General features: G+C 39.8%; 1 long non-coding RNA gene across 1 annotated transcript in view; it reads left to right on the top strand.

Moving 5' to 3' along the window:
• Positions 1-20,681, top strand: part of LOC139041556 (uncharacterized) — a 30,269-nt gene extending 9,588 nt beyond the window's left edge. The window contains exons 3-6 of the long non-coding RNA XR_011496935.1: positions 15,228-15,398; positions 16,436-16,524; positions 16,817-17,003; positions 20,365-20,681. This is a non-coding gene — a long non-coding RNA (uncharacterized lncRNA). The remainder of the gene's footprint in view (positions 1-15,227; positions 15,399-16,435; positions 16,525-16,816; positions 17,004-20,364) is intronic.
• Positions 20,682-23,940: the final 3,259 nt, after the last annotated feature.

The raw sequence follows: 23,940 nt of genomic DNA, 5'->3' as shown, positions 1-23,940 counted from the left end.
TCCTTAATGTTTTACCTGAGTATTTGCTAACCTGTTCTGCTGGATATCTCCAATTTTCTGATTTTTGTCTGCCTATTCTTCTCCTTACTCAGGGCTTGGTAACCCCTTTCTTCTTTTTTTTTTTTTTCAGGCATGAGGGCCTTCTTGAGGATTTCTTGTACGGGGTAGTCTTGTGGCTATGAACTCCCTTAGCTTTTGTTTATCTGGGAAAGTTTTTATTTCTCCATCATATCTGAAGGATATTTTCACTGGATAGAGTATCCTTGGCTGAAAGTTTTTCTCCTTCAAGGATTTGAATATGTCATTCCAGTCTCTCCCAGCCTGAAAGGTTTCTGCAGAGAAATCCACTGAGAGCCCGATAGGGGTTCCTTTGTAGGTTATTTTCTTCTGCCTTGCTGCCCTTAGTATTTTTTATTTCTAATTCACTTTTGCCAGTTTCTCTGCTGTATGCCTTTCAGTAGGTCTATATACATTGACGTATTTAGGAGATCTGGTACCCTCTTCCACATGGATTTCCATCCTCTTTCCCAGTTTTGGGAAGTTCTCTGCTATTGAAGCTTTCTGCTCCATTCTCCTTCTCTTCACTCTCTGGAATACCTATAGTTCTTATGGTGCATTTCCTAATCGAGTCGGATATTTCTCGGAGTCTTTCTTCATTTCATTTTAGCCTTAGTTCTCTCTATTCCTCCATCTGAAGCGTGTCTCTGTTTCTAGCCTCAATTTTGGTGATTCGTTCCTCCATGGTTTCAGCTCTATTGTTCAGGGAATCTGTATTCTTGCTTTATCTCACCCATTGTGTTTTTCATCTCCAATGTTTCTGATTGGGTCTTCTTTATACTTTTAATCTCTTTTGTCAAGTAACTCCTGACCTGATTGTATTGTCTATCTGTATTCTGTTTTAACTCGTTGAGTTGTTCAATGATAGCTATTTTGAATTCTCTGTCATTTAGGTTATAGATTTCTGTGTGTTCAGGATTGATTTCTGGGTTCTTGTCATGGTCCTTCTGGGCTGGAGATTTAATGTATTTTTTCTTACTGCCAGAGTGGAGTTTGGTGTGGAGTATGGTGTAGGGTGACGTCAGCATCATGGTAGGGTGAGCTCTCCCGTAAAGTCTCCCCTCAAAGACTCAAAGCAAAGGAAATTCATATTCCCACAGCGGGCATCCACACAACAAGAAAGATGGCTGAGAGGCCCACGCAGCCACATGTGGCAAGGTGGAGGTGCTGGAGCCCCTTCCCAAGGACGTGGAATGAGGAAAGAGAAAGCTTCTCTTCCTCCCCAAAGGAAAGCGGCCCAGGGAGTGTGCACGGCCTCCAGGAGGAAAGCGGAGGCAGGGAGGGAGCGGCGGCCCTCTGTGGGAACTGTGTAGATCTCTGAGGTCCCTCACAGCCTAGGGGAAAGCCTGCAACAAAAGGGACTAGCCATTGCAGGGGTGTCTTCATCAAGGCGCACTCCAGAGAGCAGATAGCGAGGGCAGACCGAGAAGCCCCCAAGACTGCCCAGAAGAAAGTACCGCCCCTGTCCCCCACCCAGAGCCACAGCCCAGCACCTGGGAGCCATCCCCGCAGAGTCCAGAGGGCTCAGAATGCACAACCCTCTGCCCCCACCTGCTGGGGAGGGGTGGAAGTAGCCATCAAATCCTAGTGGGCTCAGAGTGCGTGGCCCTCGACTCCCTCCCAGTGGCGAGGGGTGGAAGTGGCCAGGAAATCCTAGTGGGCTCAGAGTGCACGGGCCTCGACCCTGTCCCGGTGGCGAGGCGTGGAAGTGGCTGGGAAATCCTAGCGGGCTCAGACGGCGCAGCCCTCGGCCCCCTCCAGGGGGCCAGGGGTAGAACTGGCTGTGAAATCCCAGTGGGCCCAGATGGCGCAGCCCTCGGCCCCTTCCTGGTGGTGAGGGGTGGAAGTGGCCGGGAAATCCTAGCAGGTTCAAACTCCATAGCCCTCGGCCCCATCCCAGTGGAGAGGGGAGGAAGTGGCCGGGAAATGCTAGCGGGCTCAAACTGCGCAGCCCTCGGCCCCATCACAGTGGAGAGTGGTGGAAGTGGCCGGGAAATGCTAGCGGGCCCAGACTGCGCAGCCCTCGGTCCCCTCCCAGTGGAGAGGGGTGGAAGTGGCTGGGAAATGCTAGCAGTCTCAAACTGCGCAGGCCTCGGCCCCATCACAGTAGAGAGCGCTGGAAGTGGCCGGGAAATCCCAGCGGGCTCAGACTGTGCAGCTCTCAGCCCCCTCCCGGTGGGGATTGGTGGAGGTCACGATCAAACCCTAGAACGACGTGGAAGACAAATCTCCTTGTGGTTTTGATTTGCAATTCCCTGAAGGTTAGTGATGCTGAACACCTCTCATGTGTCTGTTGGCCATCTGTATGTCTTTTTTGGATAAATGTCTATTTATATGTTTAATGTTATAAACCAATGTTACTGCAATAAAGAAAAAGAGAAAAGAAATTTAAAAAGCAAACAGTGGATAATCCAAAACTTTGTCCTCAGTCAAGTGCCAATTGGACTAATCTCAACTGAATGATTAGTTTTGAAGAACAAAATGTACAAAATGCTGAGAAAAGTTCATTGTGTCTAAATTATTTTGCACCACCTTTAGCTCTCAGGAGACAGACTCAAACCGCCACCCATATCATGCAAATCTCTTAATAATGCTAAATAAAAAGAATTTGTAAGTTACTTGCTTTTTTCTTAATTCACTTGGTTTTCTTCCTTTATGCTTATTTCACTATCAATATATTCTATAAAATAAAATGAAGAGTTTTTTGCATGCTTAAATCAAGTGCATTAGTAAGATACTCATGTAATTCACAATTTTTAGGCCATTTAGAGATTTTTCTCCTCCAGAGATTCCCAGATGTCGGCGATATCTTTTCCTTTCTTCAGGTATAAAATAAATTTCATTGTTTTTACTTACGGGTGAATTTGCCTGCCTTTCACAAGTTAGAATCTATAATACAACTATGTTTTAAAGGTATGCTACCACTTGAGAAATTCCAGTGGTTGTTTTCTTTGAGACATTATTTTGCTTTTTAAATACACTGGCCTTTTTTCTCAGATTGTCAATGATTGTCAGTGAAGATTTACAGACACGAGGGTTTTAAAAGGGCGAAAGCCATCGAATGAGATAAAGGCCATGTCACTAAAGCTGCATCAGTCATCCATCCTCCTCCCCACGGCCTACCCCTCGGCAGAGCGTGAGGCTGGGGTGAACCTCGGGGGCTGTTAGAACAGTAGGAAGACTGGGTCACCCCCAGTGCTCTCTGCACAGGCAAGGGCCCCCTGCTGAGAGAGAAAACGTGAGTCCAAGACTGTAAGTGAGTCTCAGGATTTTCACATCTGGAGATCGCTTTACAAGACAAAATATCCTTTACTGTTCTCCCTGCTACCACAGAGAGAGGCTTTCTGGGAGGGTTTCCTGGGACAAGAACTGCTGCTGGGTCATGGCTTCTTTCTCCCTGCCTGCCTTCTTTCTTCTCCCCTTTGTTCACATACATCTCACATGCATGTGACTCTAAACAGACACGTGCTGTTAAAAGCCACGTCACTTTTAAATGCTGCGTTCCCTTTTCCTCCCTTCTCTGTTTGGCACCGGTTTTATCACCGTCTGAAATGTCCTTGATCTGTTATGTGTTACGATGTTTATATTTTCTCCCCTCCCTCCTCTTGTCACATAATCTCTCTCCAAAGAGTTTGCTAGTATGTATCATTCCATATTTTCCCTTTGTTGGAATAACTATGCACAGCATGAACACAAAACACAAACACGAGTGTGTGTAGGCACGTGTGATTTCTCTGTCACTGAAAGTTCAGTAAACTCAACTACTAAATGGTGAACATCTGCAATTTTCCAAAAAATAAAACCTAGATTTTTCTAAAAAAAAAAAAACTAAGGTTACAAACCCTTATTAAGTGTAAAGTTGAAATACTGCTGGCCTTGACTGCATTTGGATTTTCCTTTCCAATCAAATGAGTTTCTGAGCAGCTCTTATGCTTTGAACCAAAGACCTTTCACAAAGAGGATAAAATGCCCCACCTAGAGCTGTGTACTTTGATCAATATGAGACCAAAGGTAGCACTTCTCGTGAGAGGCCTCCCGTGTCAGCAACTTATGAGAGAACTTGCAGAAGAAATGTGTTTAAGAAATACCCGGAGGCAAAGAGACTGGTTTATCTTGTAGAGAAAGAAAACTAATTCATGACCCCCTTTTTTTTTTAAACAGGAATAAACACAAGCCAATCCTGCCAGTCTTCTAAGGCAATTAATGTGTGTCTTAATACTTAAATTTCTTTTTAAAAAATCTGTTCTGCCTTTATTAGTAGTATGTAATGGGAAACACTGAAGTATCTCCTCATAAGTCAGTTCCAGTATTGGCTATGGGTTCTCTTCTCTGTTTAAAACAAACAGAAGGGAGGGAGGGAGGAAATGAAGGAGGGAGCAAGAGGAAGAGGGACAGGGAGAGGAGGACAGTAAAAAAGCCACACGTGACTCTGAACCTTGAGCTGTGCCCTAGGCGTCTGGAGCAGAGCCCGAGTCATCAGGACACTGCGTGACTCTCCTCCTCGGAGCAGGAGGAGGAGAAAGTTTCAGAGTCAGTCTGGTGTGAATCCTCTTGGATCGAGGAAAAGCGTTCTTCGTAAATAGGAAGAATTATAAAAAATGTGGAGCATCTTTAATCTCAAAAGATTGAACAAGGAAAGATCAAAGTGTCATTTTTACCTACAGCATTTGAAACCTCAGTTCTGGTGAATCTTGGGAGAGCAAACTTTGAACAAGAAATCGGAAGCAGTTCTTTGAATTTTACTGCGGCCCCGATTGAAAAATAGGACTTCTCATCAGAATTATTGCTCCTCAGAGGCTAAGCCCTCATTTATTTTTAGTGTACAATAATTTATTACAAATGAAGAAAAATCACATTTCAAATATCAGCTGTAAGAACATGGTCTGTTATGCTGATTTCTCATCAATATTTTTGAGACTACCTTGAGGGAAAAATTTCAGAATTGACAATGCTTTAAGGCCACACGTGCTAGTCATTCCACACTTTTTTCAAAACCATTTCCATTAGATTCCCCTTACTTTACAGACTTGAGAGCTCTTAATTTAATTGCTGATGCTTCACAAATGGCTGATTTTGCATGAGAAATTACATTGTCTCTCCCATTAAAAGAGAGCAGAACCTGTATAACCCATTACTGCTGTAATATTTTATGATTTATTATATTATCCAAATACATTTAGAATTTTGTCCGTGTTTTGCAGTTTTAAAATTTATGCATGATACTTGGTTTTGTTTGAATTATTTGACCAATCTCCATACTAACATTTTAAGTTCCCAATATCAAATTCTGCAAGTGTCCATAAGGCTGTTCTCACATCCAAATAAAAAACAACATTTAACAAATTTGAGAGCCTGCTGTTTGGTTAAATGTTTTATTGCCAATTACGAAGTTCTAACTAAACAACTTTTTTTAAGCCAAGACTTCATTATAATGGAAAGCTGACTCAGGGAGCTTAGAAGTAATTTAAGGAAGCAAAATGAAAAAACATGAATGAGCAATGTGCATGGTTTCCTCTGTTCCATTGCCATGCTGGTGGGAAAATAGTTTATGGATTACGGTGGTCTCCTCATTGCTTGTAAGTCAACTGACTGACACAAGTCTCCAGAAAGTTTCCTGGTTCGTGCAGTTTTAAATGACAAATTACAGATTCTCACATCATCCATCTTCCAATTAAGAGCAGCAGGAGTAGAAATCTAAACAATTCTCCCCAGAAAGTGCTGGCTCCCGTTTGTCTGATTCTGCCAGTGTCATTCTTGAATGTGGATCCTAAGTCTCCAAGCCAATTCCTTGGCCACTTGTCAAGAGGGTTCCAAATATTTGCTCTTTTAGACTCATTATTCAATGGCAGATATTTTAACAGCGTTAGCTTACATTGATCACAAATGTTTCTTAGTTTTGCTTGATTCTTTTCAATTTTATTGGAGAAAACATACAAATGAGAAGACAAAAATTAGCCCCAGAAGTAAGTTATATAGAGGTGATCACCACCTAGCATTTCTTCAACACTTGTCTTCTATGAATTTATGTTTTTTTAGAAAAGTTTTAAGTTCACAGAAAAAGTAAGAGGGAGGTACAGAGGTTTCCCATATACCATCTGCCCCAACAAATACGTATCCTTCCCCTGTTATCAGCATCCCTCACCAGAGTGGTACGTTTGTTACAACTGATGAACTTACTTTGACACATCATAATTACCCAAATTCTATGATTTGCACTAGGGTTCACTCTTGGTATTGTACATTCTGTGGGTCTGGACAAATGTACAATGACATGTGTCCATCATTATAGTATCAGTACTTTCACTGCCCTAAAAATCCTGTGGGCTCTGCCTGTTCATCCCTCCTAGCCATGGCTTAATGTCTTTTATCAAATACGAAATATTCTTAGTCAGTATCTCGATATGTTTCCTCTGCTGCATTTTCTCTCTTCTTTTTTGTGACTACAATTACATATCTGCTAGAATGTTTGATGTTTTCCCACAGTTCTCATGTTCTTTTTTCTCTCTCTTTGCATCATTTTTCTGATCCATCTTTTCTTTCACTCACCTCAACTTTGCTGTGTATAATCTGCTTTTGAATGCATCCAATAGATTTTTTTATTTCAAATATTTACCTTTAATTTTTGAATTCCCATTTGATTAATTATAAGTTTATGTTTCTCTAGTTAAATTTTTCTCAATTCTTCAACATTTTAAAATCCTTGTATGCTAATTCCAATGTCAGGCTCATATATCTATCTTTATTGACTTTTTTCTCTATTATGGGTTACATTTTTCCATAATCACTAATGTCTACTTTCTAAAATTGTGTGCTAGATTTTGGGTATGATATCTTGAAGATATTCTTTCTTCTATACTGTGTGCTTGTATATATATATACACACATACATACTGCATATGTATCACTGTGTGTGCGTGTATATATATTCACATACCTACTGCACAGTCATGTGTCACTTAAAGATGAGGATACTTTCTGAGAAATGTGCCATTAGGTGATTTCATCATTGTGTCAATATCATAGAGTATGCTCGCACAAACCTTGATGGCGTAGCCTGCAACACGCCTAGGACATATGTACTAATCTTTTGCCACCACTGTCATATACACAGTCTGCTATCGACTGAAACGTTGTCATGTGGTGCATGACTGTATATATCTCTACGCTCTGTGTGTGTGTATGTGCGCCTGTGGTTTTTTTAAAGAAAGGCAATTAGACTATTAGCAGATCATTTTGATCCTGACAAAGATTTATCTTTGGCTTTGTTGGGGAAAGTCTGTATTAGTTTTCTCCTTTCTACTAAGGCACAGCCTTCACTAATAGGTCATGGACCGTTTTCCTAGGATGGTACCTTTCTAGAATCTCAACTGAATGCCCATGTTATTCTTTGTTATTTTCACTCTAGTTAGTTCAAAACTCCAGCATATCCCCAGGTCATGCAACATCTGAAATCCATGTTCAGCTTTCAGCCCCTCGTGTATTTTCTCCTAGACCCTGTGCAATCTCACCATGCCACATGTCACTTAGGATTTAGCCAAGAACAAAGGGGTAACCCCAAGGAAATTTCAGGTACTTTTTCTCTAAGGTCCCCTGCCTTACAAATTGCACTTACCTTGCCAGCCCTGAACTCTGCTGTTTCTTCCATGCAGTGAAACTTCAGCTCTCTATTGGGATGCTGACCTTCTGCCTGTTTGGGAAATGTCCCCAGGTAGACAGATAAATATGGAGCTCACCTAACATGCTCCCTTTCTTTCGAGGATCACTGCCCCAATCCATTTATTGCCTAATGCCTCAAAACAGTTTACTTATGACCCTGGCCAAAGTCTATAATTGCTTAGGATGTGGGGGTGGATCTGATCCCAACTCTGTCATAATCAGAATTGTAAGGCACACAATCTGTTAGTAAAATATTTGTGTGCTCTTCTGAATCCCTTCTAAGACTTTGAGCTTCTTGAGAACATCTCCAGTATCTATCTTGGTTCCTAGTTTATGGTGAATACTTGATATACATTTGATTAAAAAATGAACAAATGAATGAATGATGAGTTTACTAAGTAGAAAAGATTATCAACTCATCTGATATGATTCCTAGGAAGCATGAAGGGCTCTGACTGACACTTGCAATGTCTCCAACACAACAGAGTGTCATAAGTCTGAAAAGCACTCAGGGCCAGAAATCAGAGTGATATAGGCTCAGATCCCATTCTGCTGCTAACTAGTTTGTGATCTTTCTAGAGTTACTTAATCTCCCCAAACTCCAGTTTCAAATCTAGAAAATGAGATTTTAAACTATCTTGTGGTGAGGCTTATATAGAAAGCAGCTGCTTACAATGCCTGCCTCTGATGTAGAAGCTTAATAGCAGCTACTTTGTTTCTTTATCTCAGTGGCTACAAATAATGGGAGGGTAATAGAATCATCTGGACAGATGTTTGGAGCGTTTTGTATGGAATATAACCAGAGCATATATGGTGTGATCTGGGAGTTAGTGTTTTTTTGCTAACATCCCCAGGTAATCCTAACTACAGCTAAAGTGGTGAATTAGTGCCAGAGAAGGCATTGCTACTTGTTAATTAATCTCTTCTTTTTTTTTTTAGTTGAAGTAACATTGGTTTATAACATTATATAGACTTTAGGTGTCCATCGTTACATATCGACTTCTGTATAGACTGCATCAGGTTCACCACAAAAAGCCTAGCTCCATCCGCCACTGTTCAGATGACCCCCTTTACCCATTTGGCCCTCTCCCCAGTATGTTTCTTGAATGATGCAATAAATGTGATTGTCTTTGTCAAACATGTATTAGTCCTGTATCTTCTCGCCTTGTCTGACTTTATTGTCTCTTTCACATTATTTTGGGTCTAGAATGAGCTTGCAGTTCCTTCGAATCTACTGCCTGATATTGGGCAACAGAGGCCAAGATGAGTGACGTGTCTCAGGAGTGAAAAATAGATTTAGGATTAAAGCTTGTCAACTTCCAATCCCAGAATTGTTTAGTTTTTTCCCCAAAACAATAATCCCTCTTTAAAAGTGACACTTGCTGGGCTATTTTCTGAGGGTAAAGAAGACAATTTATGGCAACAAATCATGTTCTGTCTTATCCTCGACCGAATTCTTTCTCTTGGGAATTACCAATGACCCTGAGACCAAAGTGACGCTATTTACCACATTTCTAGTTGTTTATCTCATTAATCTTCTGGCAAATCTTGGAATGATCATTTTAGTTAGAATGGATTCCCAGTTGCACACACTGATGTACTTTGTCCCCACGTATCCCTTTTTCTGTGACCTCTGCTTTTCCTCAGCAGTTGGGCCCAAGATGCTGGCGGACCTCTTTGCCAAGAACAAATCAACCCCCTTCTTTGGCTGGGCTCTGCCACTTTTCATCTTCTGTATCTTTGCAGAGCCTGCGTGTCTGTTGCTGGCAGTGATGGCCTTTCATTGGTACAAGGTCCTTAGAAGCCCGTTGCTCTAGAGTCAGCATGTCCAGCAGGGTGTGCTCCCTGCTCATGACTGGGGTTTGTCTGGTGGGAGTGGCAGATGCTTTGATACACACAACATTAACATTCTGCTTATGTTTCTGTGGGTCAAACAAGATTAACCATTTCCTCTGTGAGGCCCCTCCTCGTCTGTTGCCTCTTGCTCAGATGCACAGGTCAGTGAGTTAGTGATAGTCACCATTTTTGGCTTCATTGAGCTGAGTACATTTTAGGAGTTCTCATCTCTTATTATTAGATTCCCTGATTAGTCTTGAAGATCCAGGTGCTGAGGGGAGGTCCAAGGCTTTCTCTACCTGCACCTCCCACTTAACTGCTGTGGCAGGTTCCCAAGGAACTACGCTCTTCATGCATTTCAGGCCAAGTTCTTCTGACCCCCTAGACCAAGACAAAGTGAGCTCATTGTTTTAAACCCTTGTGAGTCCCATGTTAAACCCTCTGATTTCTAGCCTACAGAACAAGATGTGAAACAGCCCTGCAGAAACTGAAAACTAAATTTGGTTTTAAGTAAATAGGTATATAGAATAAGCAAATATGTATTTATATATGTATACACACAAACATATTCTTGGGTTTTTCAAATTGTTTATTATAGTATAAAGTTCTCTCAACTATCTTAATTAATAGAATAAGTATTTTACTATGCCAGAATGGTACCAATATTTTGGAATTTCCTAAATGTACTATATTTCAGTGTATATGTCCATTTTAAATAAGGTGCTCTCTACTTTTGGAAAACTTTCCAATCTCCATCTTAGTGTGCCAGTTTTTTATTTGTTTGATGTTTATTTTATCCATTAATTTAATTATTCTAAGAGCTATTAGAGTTTAGAATGCCTTTTTGTACTTCTAGGTGCTTTGCATTCCATGGTGAAGCCAGTAGTTTATATACTAATGATTCCTAATGAACGTGTACTAATGAATAGACATGAGTATGACTAATTAACTAATCTTACAAAGAATTCACAATAAACTCCAAATCACCCTGAAGTAAAAAGGCAAGGTACTCTAAGTTCAAGCAAAATGTCTAAATCTAGATCGCGAGAAGAAAAGATTCTTTGAAATTCAGTTTCAGAAATAAACAATGATAGGGATACAATGGCTGGTGGGGAGAAACAAGAATTCTAGAAAGAGACGAAGAGAATGCGAGATCCTGAGGTGGGCAGACAATGCCTTCTTAGAGAATATGAAGTCCATCATGGGGAGGACAGAGAGCAAAGTGGAGGGCCCTGGTAAAGTATGTCCTTGTGCTCAAATTCTCAACTCTGTCGCTTCCACTCAGAGGTTCTTCCCTTCTTCCCCCTGCACAGTCCTAGTTAAATGCCTTTCTTTGTTGTTTATAAATGATACTGTCCTTAAACCATCATTTTCTCCTTCACTCTGTTGATTAAATCATTGACTCCAATGAGACTGTGAATATTCTTGAATTACTGGAGGACTGAGCATTTCATTCCTGTCATCCCAGTACTTGCGTAGTATCTGGGACCAAAATGGAAAAACAAACAAATAATAAAAACCACATACCCCATAACATTTTTGAATGCTTATTACATATCTGTCAAAGCATAGTTAAATGAAGATAGAATATGTGCCTTGTAAATATACTTAATAGCTTTCAAGAAAGTACATAAAGTGGTTTTGGATACTAAGGTAATAAATCTATAATGATATTTGTATTAATTACATGAGAAGTAAAAAGCACTCATCTGCGTGCTTTCTTGACGTGCTCTGCTTCATCTGGCTCCGCTCAAGTTTTCTGCTGTCAACCAGTGGAAGTAGCTTGTTGACAAAACATGGACATGACTGTAGAGTTGAAGGACCATACAGGACTCAACGATGTTCTTAATTATCTATTAGAATTGTACCCCTTAAGTAACTGTAAATGTCCTTGGTGAAAGAATTTCAGAATGGAAGTAAACCTCAAGAGACTCATCTGCTTCTCAAGATGACATTTGTGGAATACTGTGACAGATCAAAGGAAAATATGGTGGTGGAAAAAATCAATGGTTAATGCTTTTTTTGGGGAAAAAGGTTTAAGGATTTCCACCTCTACCATATTTTCTTAACTTACCCATACTCTTTTGTTAACCTTTCTTAATAGCAGCAACATGACAGAAAACACTGTTTGAAATATATTAAAGTCCAAACAAACTGAAGGGTCAGTGGATTGCCACTAATTGAGAAGTATAAACGTGCCACCTTCCATATGACATATGACAGTAATATCATGTAAGGATTGATCTGATCTGCATCTTGGCCCCTTTAATCACACCTAATGAGTTCAAATTAACAAGGAGGAAATTTTAAACTCAGTAAAAGAGGTGTCATAAGCTCAACAAATGTATGTCTGAAAATGGAAGAAACCAATTGGATTAATTGTAGGCTTCATCTCCCTGAATTTATGCGAGTAGAAGTTGAAAAATCACTTACAGGGAATATCGCATGGTGGATCCATCACTTAAATAGGAACTTGGGGAAGATGGGTGAACTCACCCTGTCGTGTTGGGACTCCACAGAAATAGGGAAAACATCAAAGACTTTGGTCTATTCAAGCTCATTTACTTCATTCTTCACCATTTCCTTTCACCGTCTGTATCTCCACATCACACTGCTCTCACACATCCATCAGGGACTGATGAAAATAGTGTTATCCAAATACGATATTACCAATGACTGTGTGGAGTGGGCTGATATAATAGGCCTTTTTCTGTGTCTGGACTCCTTTCCTTCAACCTTGCACTGAAATCCCTAAAGATGATAATAATAAAGTGGTGGTAGATTTGGGCATACGTGTAACACAATTAACAATACATACTAGTGATAGGCTGCATAACCACACTTGTTAGAATACAACAGCAGTAAAGCTCGATGATCCAGTAAGTGGGAGGTCCTCTGTATGGCTAGAGGCCGCAACCTTAAACTCTCTGGAAATTTGTCTACAGAAACAGGCTATGAACCGTGCACCCAAAGCAGCTCTCAATCTCTGTGCTGTTTAACAAATCGCTCTTCCTCACCAGACCTCAGTCTGTCCTCCATGAGAAAGGGTCTCAGCATCAATTATCCTTGAAATCCTGTCGAGTTTCAACAAACTGTCTCTATGTATCTATGATTCTACTGCTGTGGACACGTGTCCCCACTATGGAGCTAATTTTAAAAAGAACTGTCTTCATACCAAAGAACCTCATTGTCTCTAGGCTGATTTGACCTCAGTGGCAATAATGATATCAGCTAGAGAGTGTGAGTCATGGAAGATCAAATACGTTTAAACACAGCTCCCGTAACTGGCCTCTCTTCTGCATTGAGACTTAATAAGGACTTCACAGAAGTGGTTATACACGTTATTCGTGTTCAGATAAATAAAAATTAAGACCTCAGTGCAGCACCGTGACTCACCTAAAGAGCAGCAAAAATGAGAAAGATTCACAATGTCAATGTCAAGTACTTGCGTGAGTGTGGAAGAACTGCAGCTCCCACATGTCGACAGCAGGAGTCAGAATGGACGGTCAGCTTTGGAAAACTGTATGGCAGTATCCAGAACAGTTGGCCCTACCATTCCATTCCGACTTTGGTATCAAATAGAACTGAGTGCATACATCCAGCCCAGACTGTAGGAAAATGATCACAGTCACATTACTTGAATCTGAAAAATAATCTAGAGCATGTTCATTGAGATGCCCCACAGCAATGAGAAGGAACTGTCACCACAGGCGAGAGCACGGAGGAATCGTACATCCATAATATAGAGAAAAATAATCCAGACATAAAATAAAAACTGAATGATTTCACTTCTATATAGTTTTCTTAAAAAGTACAAAACTATCTATCATACTGGACATCGATTTGTGTTAGGGCCCACAGACAGTCTCTGAAATGTTCCTTATGTTCCGTATTTTGGTCTGGGTTCTGGGTGCAGGGATGTTTTCACTTCTGAAAATTCACTTGCTATTTTATAATGATAAATAAATAAATACACACACAAACACATACATATATATAACTTTAAAAGCTTTTCAAAAACAAAGACTATTTACTATCAGATTGCAGGCAACTCCAGGATTTCATTATTAATTTTTAAATCTCTTAACAGGTTATTGTATGTGTTTTTAAGATATTCTTGTAAAATTAATAAAGCATACAACTTTCATAGAATATTTCATTAAGTGATTATCTTTTATATTACAAAAAACGTGCTGTTTGCTTATAGAATAAAGATGCTGTTAGCAACCCACAGCTCCTGGTTTTCTTTGTTGGGGAGGGGAAAATTTCCCTCTACCCGTCTTGATTCTTCAGCATGGCCTAATAATTAATTTGACACAGACAGATTAATGGGGGAAAAAATTTAATTTAATTTTGTACGTACACAGGCCCCAAGATATGAGACCCAAAGAAGTGACCAAAGCAGACAACCTTTACACCTTTTAGAGCAAGAAAAAATAAATTTGTGAAGAACTGACACGACAAAAGAAAACTTAGGCTTGGGTACTAATTAGTGAAGCAGCTAAGTAGAGTTTGTTTATACAGACTTCTCCTTGGCTATTGGGTAAGCAGCCACAGGCCTTACACACAAGAAAATGCGTGGCATGAAGAATAAGACAACCACTGTGAGGTGGGAGCCACAGGCAGAGAGAGGTTCATGTCACCCTTTAGAGCTGCAAGATTTCAGGGAGCAGAGGATGACCACACAGGAGGCAATAAGGATAAGGAAGATGGTCATATGCATCGCCACACTGTTGAGGATAATTAAGAGGCCCAGGACGTGGGTGTCCATACAGGCCAGTTTCAACAAAGGAAACAAATCCCAAATAAAGTTGTCTATAATATTGGGGCCACAAAAGGGTATGAGCAGAAGCTGTATTACTGCATGGATAAATACCCCCACCCAGGCCTCTCCCAGCAGCAGGCAGTGCACCCGAGGACTCATGATGGTCACCCAATGCAGGGGCTTACCGATGGCCACATGGTGGTCCTAGGCCATCATGATGAGAAGAAGGATCCCCACACCACCACAGAAATGCTCCATGTGGCCTTTGAAGAAGATGGTGATGCTCTCAGAGAGGGAGTCCACAACCATCTTATAGGCAATGACAGAGAGTAGGCGGCATCCATGAGGGACAAGACAGTAAGGAAAAATTACATAGCTGATCTCAGACTCTGACTTGTGATCGTGGTGGCCACATGAGTAGGTTTCCCAAAACTGTGGACGCATACATGATCAGAAACATGGCAAAGAGTATTTTCTGTGGCTTTAGGTTCTCTGAGAGACCCAAAAGAATGGATTCTGTCACCTTGTTTGGATTTCCCATTTCTCAGGTTCTGATATGACCTCCAGCTGAGTTAGAAAACATAACAAAGCAACATACGCTTTATAATTAGTGATTGTTTGACTTCATATATTTCTAAGAGTTTGGGGAACTTATTGCTTATTTTTATTCATTTATTCACCATTCAAGCCTTTGGCTTTTAAGAACATGCTAGATAAAGAGCTTAAAAGATAACTACTTCATTAATGCAAGGTTTCCTTCAAGGCTTTTCTCCTCTCTCTTAAAATGCTTCTTCCATGTGAATAGGTTTTTCCTCCTCCTCCCTTTATGATTGTATTTATTAATAGCCAACTTTTTGGAGCATTACCTTACTCCAGGCACTAGAATGACCCTGTGATTAATCCTGTCTTATAGATGAAGGAACAGACTCTCATGGAGTTTAGGAAGCTTAACCAAGATGGCGCAGCTCGTGATGGGGAAGCCAGAATGTGGAACATGTTTTCTGACTCCAGAATCAGTGCCCTCAAGCATCAACATTGCTTCTCTAGTAATTATGCTCTAAGTGTATCATTCACCAATCACTGAGTTAAGTAACATTACAATCGTTATCCTGTTGTGTCTTCTAAACAATCTGACATGGGTTTTTCTTCCTGTGCTCTTTTTCAAACAATTCGGCAATTCTTTTGTAATTTTGTGCTTTACTTCTAAATATCAAATGATCAAAATGCATCTAACATTAGTGATTCTACAGTCCCTGACTACTACATTGTTCAGTGATGATTACAAACCATGATGCTCATGAATTGGCCCAAGTCATTTCTTTCAGCTTCCTCTACTCCCTAAATGAAGCAAAGGATCCCAGAATGTAATAATGACAGAACAATTAGCATTTAGGTTCTCTCACTATGTTGCTGGGCACTGTGCCAAGTATGATACACGTATTATCTCATTTGATAATTCGATAAAAATTATCTCACTTGACAAAAATGATACCGTGTGAAGGAGGTACCATCGCTGCTCCCATTGTAAAGAAGAGAAACTGAGGTCGTGGGAAGTTAAATCTCTTGTGTAAGATTGTATAACCAGAGTGCTCTGGAGCTGGCATTTTGATTACACAGCCCAGATTCTTAACTACTGTGTTCCCCCACTGCAGAAGAGAAGAACAGGTAATGTGGTGTTTCAGGAGGATTACTATTGCAACCTAGAAGAAAAGCTACAATGATATGCCTCATATGATGGGGGACATTTAAGCATGTCCTAGAAATTTTGCAAAGAGCATAGAGTCCAACTGATATTTGAATTGTAAAATTCTGTGATTGCCAAGAGCCACTCTTGCTATTCAACAAGAGTTGGGTAGCCCCACCCCACCCCACCCCTTACACGAAATGCAGAGCATCCCCTGGAGACTGTGGAAGCGCCATTTTATTCACATGACTTAATCTCATCCTCTCCGTGCTAGCCCAAGAACTGAGATCCTTCTTGCAAGAGCCTTTGTGAACTATAAGGAGCATGGCTCAGGAGGCAGGAAATGAGAAGTGGATTTTCTTCCAGGCTGTGTCACTAATGTGCTCTGTTCTTTGGGCATGTTGCTGGCACCTCTGATTCTGTTTCTTCATTTGCAGTATAAGGTCCACTAGATGAGAGCAACAGAAGAGACTCTGTCCTCTTCACACACAGACTCACCTCTTAATTGCATTGTTTATGCCTCTGGGTAAGAGTTCCTTAAAGAGATGATTCATTTCATGGTAAGAAAAGTTGAAAGCCACTGCTCTACGTCATATCTAATGCCCCATCTGTCCTTATGGCTTGGAACTTAGAGTGACTTCCTGTCAATACAGTACAGAATTGATTTTTTCTACGCAACATTCAAATCTTGTCACCAGCACCTCCTTACTATTCAACTTCATTTCTCTGTCCTTCTCACTTAATTTATTCCAATGTCATCCCACCCACTTCTCACAGACTCACACCGTTTCTTTCCATATCCATCTTTCTGTTTGCAGGAAATGTCACTGGATTCAGACACTGCAAGCTGCCCTCTAAGTCACAGGCAGGCCACTTACTGGCTTTGAAATCTTAGCCTCCTCAAGCCTCAATTTCTGTGGAAGCACGATGTGCGTATTGCTGACTGCTTGAGTGGAATGCAAATGAGGGCTTTTCTCATGGAACCATGATGAACAGCCATATGAGGTAAGCACTATGATCGTGAGCATTTTCTGAAACACACCTGAGACCTGGAAAGTTGTGTGACTTCCTCACAGTTTCTTTGCAGGCTCATGACTGGCTCAAAAGCACAAGCGATTAACCACTATGCTTTACAGCCCACACTACTTTCACCTCCCGCCTCACAGAGCTGCTGTAATGGTCACAGGAGGTAACACAGGTGAGAAAGCTGTGAAAAACAGTGTAACACATTGTTTTCCCAATTGTGTCATTATGCCTATAGGCTCTCGGCTTGCCTACTGCCGTCGTCCATTCCCTCTCCCAACCAACTCATCACCAGCCTCCTTCATGCGGCCCTTCCTCCTTCACCCAATGCCCGCCTTCCCCAGCCTGAATACTCATCTACTAACTCATAAAGCTTCTTTTCTACATATCATTATTTCATGCTTCCCTCATTTCCATATGGAAATGTTTAAGGATTGCTACTTCCTTCGCATTTCTCCAAGTTCCTAATAATTTAGTAAGGATGCAGTGGACATCAACACAGTCCAAGACATTTCATCAACTGGAAGGAAGCTGCAATGAGCTGTAGGGCCCAGGTGATGCTGGCGCCAGCTCATCCTCCAGGGTGGAGAGCAGTGTGTAATCAGAGTCTGGTTGCCATTTCTCTGTCAACCAGGCACGATGATGCCGTTTACAGGGTAGTCTTCACTGTTTGCATTCCTAGATATGCTTCAGCCAAAACCAAGAACAAAACAATACCTTGAACTTCCAGTTCGGTGTTGACTCCCACCACCAGCTGCCCCCATGAGATAGTTCCTTTCACTGCGGGTCAGTGAGGAGTTGCTTTTTAGAAGGCTGTTCAAGTGAAGACAGAGGCTATTATAGTGAATACTTTTCTTTTTCTTTGCCAGTCCACTTCCTTCATGTTCCATAATTATTTAAGTAAACAACAAATATTTAAAACATTTGTCAGATGTGGTCCATTTCCTTAAATAAGGGCAGGACTGGTAAATTTAAAATAATGATAACAGAAATCATTGTGAACTAAAGAAAAGAAACAAAAAGAAATTATCTAAGTCTTAAAGCTAGACTGTGGCTCAGAGAAAGGAAGACTAGGGCTATTCCCAGCAGAGGAAGCAACATGGGCAAAGGCCCAGTGGTGGGGATAAGAGACAGTGTGCAATGTAAAATGGAGAGCAGGGGCCTGGTTGACAGAGCAATAGCAACCAGACTAGTTCTCATTTGACTTCTGGAACACTTTTTAGCTGTGTAATTTACTAAGGAAGATTTATTCTTTCAGGTGTGCATTTGTATTTAGAAATATTGAATTCATATATTTATACATACACTTTAATAGTATAATTGTATAATAATAGGTGCACATATATACTACACTTGACATTTTAATAAGTAATTTATCATTGATAGCATTCCATGTCACTATGTGAAGATTTATCTTATTTCAATTTTTGATATTTCAGCATTGCTGCCGTGAACATGTATATGTTTCTGTAAGATAAATTTTTACAATAGAATTGCAGAATCAAAGGGTATAAACATTTTAAATTGGAAAGAGTATTGGTAAATTCTCCTTGAAAAATGTTTATTAACATCCATAATGTATTAGACAGCATTTTTCTTTATATAACTTTTTGTCTTTCTTCTTTATATCCATTTCTTCCTTTTCAGTTGTATTATTTTTCTTTTATCTTTATTTTCATATAGACATGCATTGTATATTATAAAATAATTCAGAAAAATTTTCAACAAACATTTAAATTAGTTTTGTGGATAAAAGACAGTGAAAATTATTTTTTGTAGATTCATCAATATGCTCATTTCAAAATAACGACCGTAATGACAATAATTAGCATTTATTAATCTTAGCAAATTTGTCCCTCCCTTGAGGTCACAGAGTTAGTGAGTGGTACAGAGTTTGGATTTGAATTCCAGGAAGCCTGACTCTGTGGCTTCTTTCTTTCTTAGTTCTATTTGACATATATATATATATACACACACATAATTTCTCCAGTGAACACTTGAACACCTAGGTGGTTCTAACCCTTACACTTGGATTGCCAATTTTCTGTGGCATGTGCTCATGGAGCCCTGTGAGCAACTAGACAATTCAATTTATCGCTGACGGACTTCAAAACAACCCCTTCATAGAAACACATGCCCCGTTCCTTTCTCTTTTCATAAAACTAAGGACTAGCTAGTAGGAGTGCAGCTAACTCCAGTAGAATTTGGCAGGGTAGACATGTCAAATAATGTTCGGATTTCAAAAGTTAAGGTCTGCTATAACTTCTTTCTGTTTGCTCAGGATGCTCCTCCATTTTGTCTATGGTCAACACACTAAACCACCAGCATCAACAACATCACCATCGCCATCATTGTCACTGTCACTACAGTTCCCTATGGGAAGATCTACTTACAACTAAATTTGGGTCTTCTGTTTGACATATAGAAAAACATTAAAAAATTCAACTTATTGTTAAATTAGAAAATCAATATAAAATATTATTGACTAAATATTACAAATTTTAAGAAAAGTAATACTCCATATTTTGTTTCCCTTAAGCAGAGATCAGAGACCAACAGTAGCGAAGGAAAGAGAGAAGAACTTTGGGGTCTAGGAAAGAGGAGAGTGAAGGGGAAGGAGAGAAATGGAAAGAGAGTGGGAGACACAGACACATACTCACAGGGAGACAGAGGGAGAAAGAGAAGTGAAATTGGAAAAAGGGCATCAGACTGATGAAATCCCACTTGTTTATTCTTTCTATTGTATCTCTTGTCCAAGGAGACATGGTGTCTGAAAAGATCCTTTTAAGACAGATGTCAAACAGTGTACTGCCTATCTTTTCTTCTAGAAGTCTTATGGTTTCAGGTCTTAACTTTAAATCTTTGATCCATTTTGAGTCTATTTTTGTGAATGGTGTAAGAGAATGGTCTATTTTCATCCTTTAACATGTGGCTGTCCAGTTTTCCCAACACCATTTGTTGAAGAGACTTTCTTTTCTCCATTGTATGTTCTCAGCTCCTTTGTTGAAGATTAGCTGTCCATAGATGTGTGGTTTTACTTCTGGGCTTTCAATTCTGTTCCACTGATCTGTGTGCCTCTTTTTGTACCAATACCATGCTGTTTTGATTATTATGGCTTTGTCGTATATTTTGAAGTCAGAGATTGTGATGCCTCCAGCTTTGTTCTTTTTTCTCAAGATTGCTTTAGCAATTTGGGGTTTTTTGTTGCCCCATCTGAATTTTAGGATTCTTTGTTCTATTTCTTTGAAGAATGTCATTGGGATTTTGATTGGGATTGCATTGAATCTGTAGATTGCTTTATGTAGTATGGACATTTTACTATGTTTATTCTTCCCATCATCAGACTAAAGAGCTTCTACAAGGCAAGGAAAAACAGGATTGAAATGAAAAGACAACCCACCAACTGGGAAAAATATTTGCACATCATATATCTGACAAAGTGTTAATCTCTATAATATATAAAGAACCCACACAACTCAACAACAAAAAATCAAACAACCCAATCAAAAAATGGCCAGGGGATATGAACAGATGTTTCTTCAAGGAAGACATACAGATGGCCAATCGGCACATGAAAAGATGCTCATCATCGCTGATCATCAGGGAAGTGCAAATCAAAACTACACTAAGATATCACCTTACATCCGTTAGAATGGCTATAATAACAAAAACAAAAAATAACAAATGTTGGAGAGGTTGTGGAGAAAAAAGAACCCTCATACACTGCTGGTGGGAATGCAAACTGCTGAAGCCACTATGGAAAACAGTAAGGAGATTTCTCAAAATATTAAAAATAGAAATACCATATGATCCAGCTGTCCCACTACTGGTTATCTATCCAAAGAACTTGAAATCAGCAATTCAAAGAGACTCATGTACCCCTATGTTCATTGCAGCACTATTCACAATAGCCAAGACATGGAAGCAACCCAAGTGCCATCGACTGTTAACTGGCTAAAGAAGATGTGGTATATATACACAATGGAATACTACTCATAAAAAATGATAAAATCATCCCATTCACAACAACAGGGATGGACCTTGAGGGTATTATGTTAAGCAAAATAAGCCAGACAAAGACAAATGCTGCATGATTTCACTCATATGTGGAAGATAAACAAACACATAGACAAAGAGAACAGATAGTGGCTACCAGGGGGAAGGGGTGTGGGGGGTGGGCACAAAGGGTGAAGGGGCACACCTATAAGATGACAGATAAATAATAATGTATAACTGAAATTTCACAATGTTATAAACCATCATAACCTCAATAAAAAAATTAAAAAATTTTAAAAAGTGCATCAGAGAATCTTCTGGGAACTATTTTCAGATAACATTATCCACTTCTTGTCCTGCTGCCTATCAGCACTTTTTGGAAATGACCATATTTTATTTTATTTACCAATTTTTATTTCTAAGATAGAGGCCCATTCATTTAGTTTTTAAATATTTGCTCAAGAGGGTACAAAAACAGATCAAGCAAAATAACTCAATATAACTCAAGTTAGAACTCAAGTATAAACTCAAGTTCATACTCAAGTTTCCTTACCCAGAGAACAAATATGGCTCACAGACAAAGGAAACAGGTATTGAGCGTAAAGTGTTGACTATTTTAAGAGTAATATGTACCCACTTATTCAACATAATTAAATTAATAATTGTCATATTTTGGAAGTAATTTATGTGCTATAATTATACACAATAACTAAAATCTATTAAGTATTAAATACTTAACCAAATAATAAAGATGATTCTTAGAGCTTAGTTTTCACAGTTGGTCAAAAATGGCAAGTTGTATAAATACCGTTTCTAAGGTCGTCTCAGTTCTAACCTAAGATCTTACCAAACTCAAGATTAATTCACATAAAGGAACTTCAAAGAGTCCAAGAACCAGGGGGAAATATTTGAGCTTGGTTTTTCTAACCGTGAAGGCAAGCTGTCTGGGACATAAACGAGGGAAAAGTCATCCAGTTATTACATATTGGTCAAATTTGTAGAACCAGGACTCTTATTGCCTTCAAAGAGAGCTTTAAAACAGAAGCCTTCAGTATTTACGATCCTAATGAATAAATAAACTTTCTGGTTTACCAAAGGATTTACACTGTCTCCAATTAAGGATGATTGCTAAAAGGCACCCAAGTACAGTGTTTACCAAATCTTTCAGGTCCCTTTTTGAATCCTAGTTGACTGCGTTCTTAGGTCAAAGTGGAAACACTGTTCAGTGAGCTTCTTAGAACATACAGTACAATGTAGTGCTCTCCTTTGGGTGATGGAGCTGGGCTGTAAGAGGGCAGAGTGGCTATTTGAGCAGCTGTGATGATGCACAGACTCGCATCAATCTAGTTGCATCTCCTGAGGCTGATTCTTCACTGACGGCGGTGCTAATCTCTAATCCAGGGAATATCCACGCACCTAATTTAATAATAGGGTGTTTGCAGGGGCAAGAGCATCACTGGGGCCAGATCAAGATGCTGTTCCACAAGTGGAAATCTGGATCACAGTATTAGCCATTTAATCATTTGTTCCTGCCCTGTGAACTGTGCCTCAGTTACAGAATGGCCACATGTGCTTTCATCCGGCAGAGCCATATACTTCTTAATATGCATTGCTTTGTTTTCCTCCCTTTGGGATAGTTTCTTTTTAAAGCTCAAGAAGTTATTGAGTAGCAATTGGTATCCTTGAGTAGTTCTGTAATATAAATGGAAAGCAAGACTGGGTTCTTTATAAGAATTCCTAACTTCTCCAGATTCTCTACCCTGAGATAGTCAGACTGACTTACATTACATCCTAGGGGCCTGTTATTTCCTGATTTGCTGTTGCCAATTTTCAATTTCTGTATCTCATTCATAATTATTTTAGCACCTCCCCCATTGAGCTCTTGTTATCTTTCAATTAGACTCCCCTTCATTAGCTTTGATATTATTTAAATAATTGTATACGGCCTGGATTAAATGGTATTTTTTTCAATACTTCCCCATGGCTGACTCTTGACTTACTTTTGGCTGTGTGCTGGCCTCCCAGGCAGGATACGAATATAAGATGAAGAAAAAAGAAGGCAGGAATCTTTTATTCTAATTTCTGCTACCTCTAATTTTTAGCAACAATTGCAACTTCTGTCATTTTTAATATTTGAGTATTTCTTGTAATAGTCTTCAGGAATTAGAATTTCTGGAAGCAAGTGCAATTGCTCACAAATCTGAGTGAAGCAGTCCTTCGTGCTGCAGTCACCCAGCAGTGGGAATGCCATGCTCTCGCGGTAACAAACCTTGACAGATGCAAAGAGAGTTGAGAGACCCACAGAGCTTTTGCGAAAAGAAACTTATTGTTAGAATTTGACAGAAAGTATCATATTCAGAGACTCTTTACATGTTTCTCTGTCAAGTATATAATTTTGCATTTTCACGGAGGAACATTATTGCTTTTAAAAGTTTCAGTTGAAGTGTCATGATTTTCTAACTGGTTAGTCAAATTATTTTTTAATGACTGAAACTGTAGTTGAAGTTGAATTAACAAAAATTATCTACAGGAACTTACACCCCGATTAAAGCTGTATTCTAGAACACAGAACACTGAAGTCTAAAGATACCAGTTGGAATACATTATCCACAGTTACCAGCTGTGGAATTTTGAGCATAAGTAAATTACTAATCTCTTAGTCTTACCTGCTCATCTGTTGCCAAGAGCTGGAAGAAGATGGCCTCTGCAGGGTCACCTTCCAAGTCCCTCAGGAAGGCAACTAACGGGAGGAACCTAATGTGCATCCAGAGACCAAGATGGCGGGAGTGTGGGAAACGTGGCTTTTAGCATGCCAGCACCTTCCAAAGGGAAGGTAGGTGGAATGGAGGTGAAGGGACCGATGCACAGTGCTAAACACAAGTTTAAAATTCGGACTATGGCTGTTTACAAGGAAGAATCAATG

This window comes from Equus asinus, chromosome 2 (assembly GCF_041296235.1).
Source record: "Equus asinus isolate D_3611 breed Donkey chromosome 2, EquAss-T2T_v2, whole genome shotgun sequence".
Lineage (NCBI taxonomy): Eukaryota > Metazoa > Chordata > Mammalia > Perissodactyla > Equidae > Equus > Equus asinus.
The sequence above is the reverse complement of the archived record's forward strand: the minus strand, read 5'-3'. Positions and strand labels throughout refer to the sequence as shown.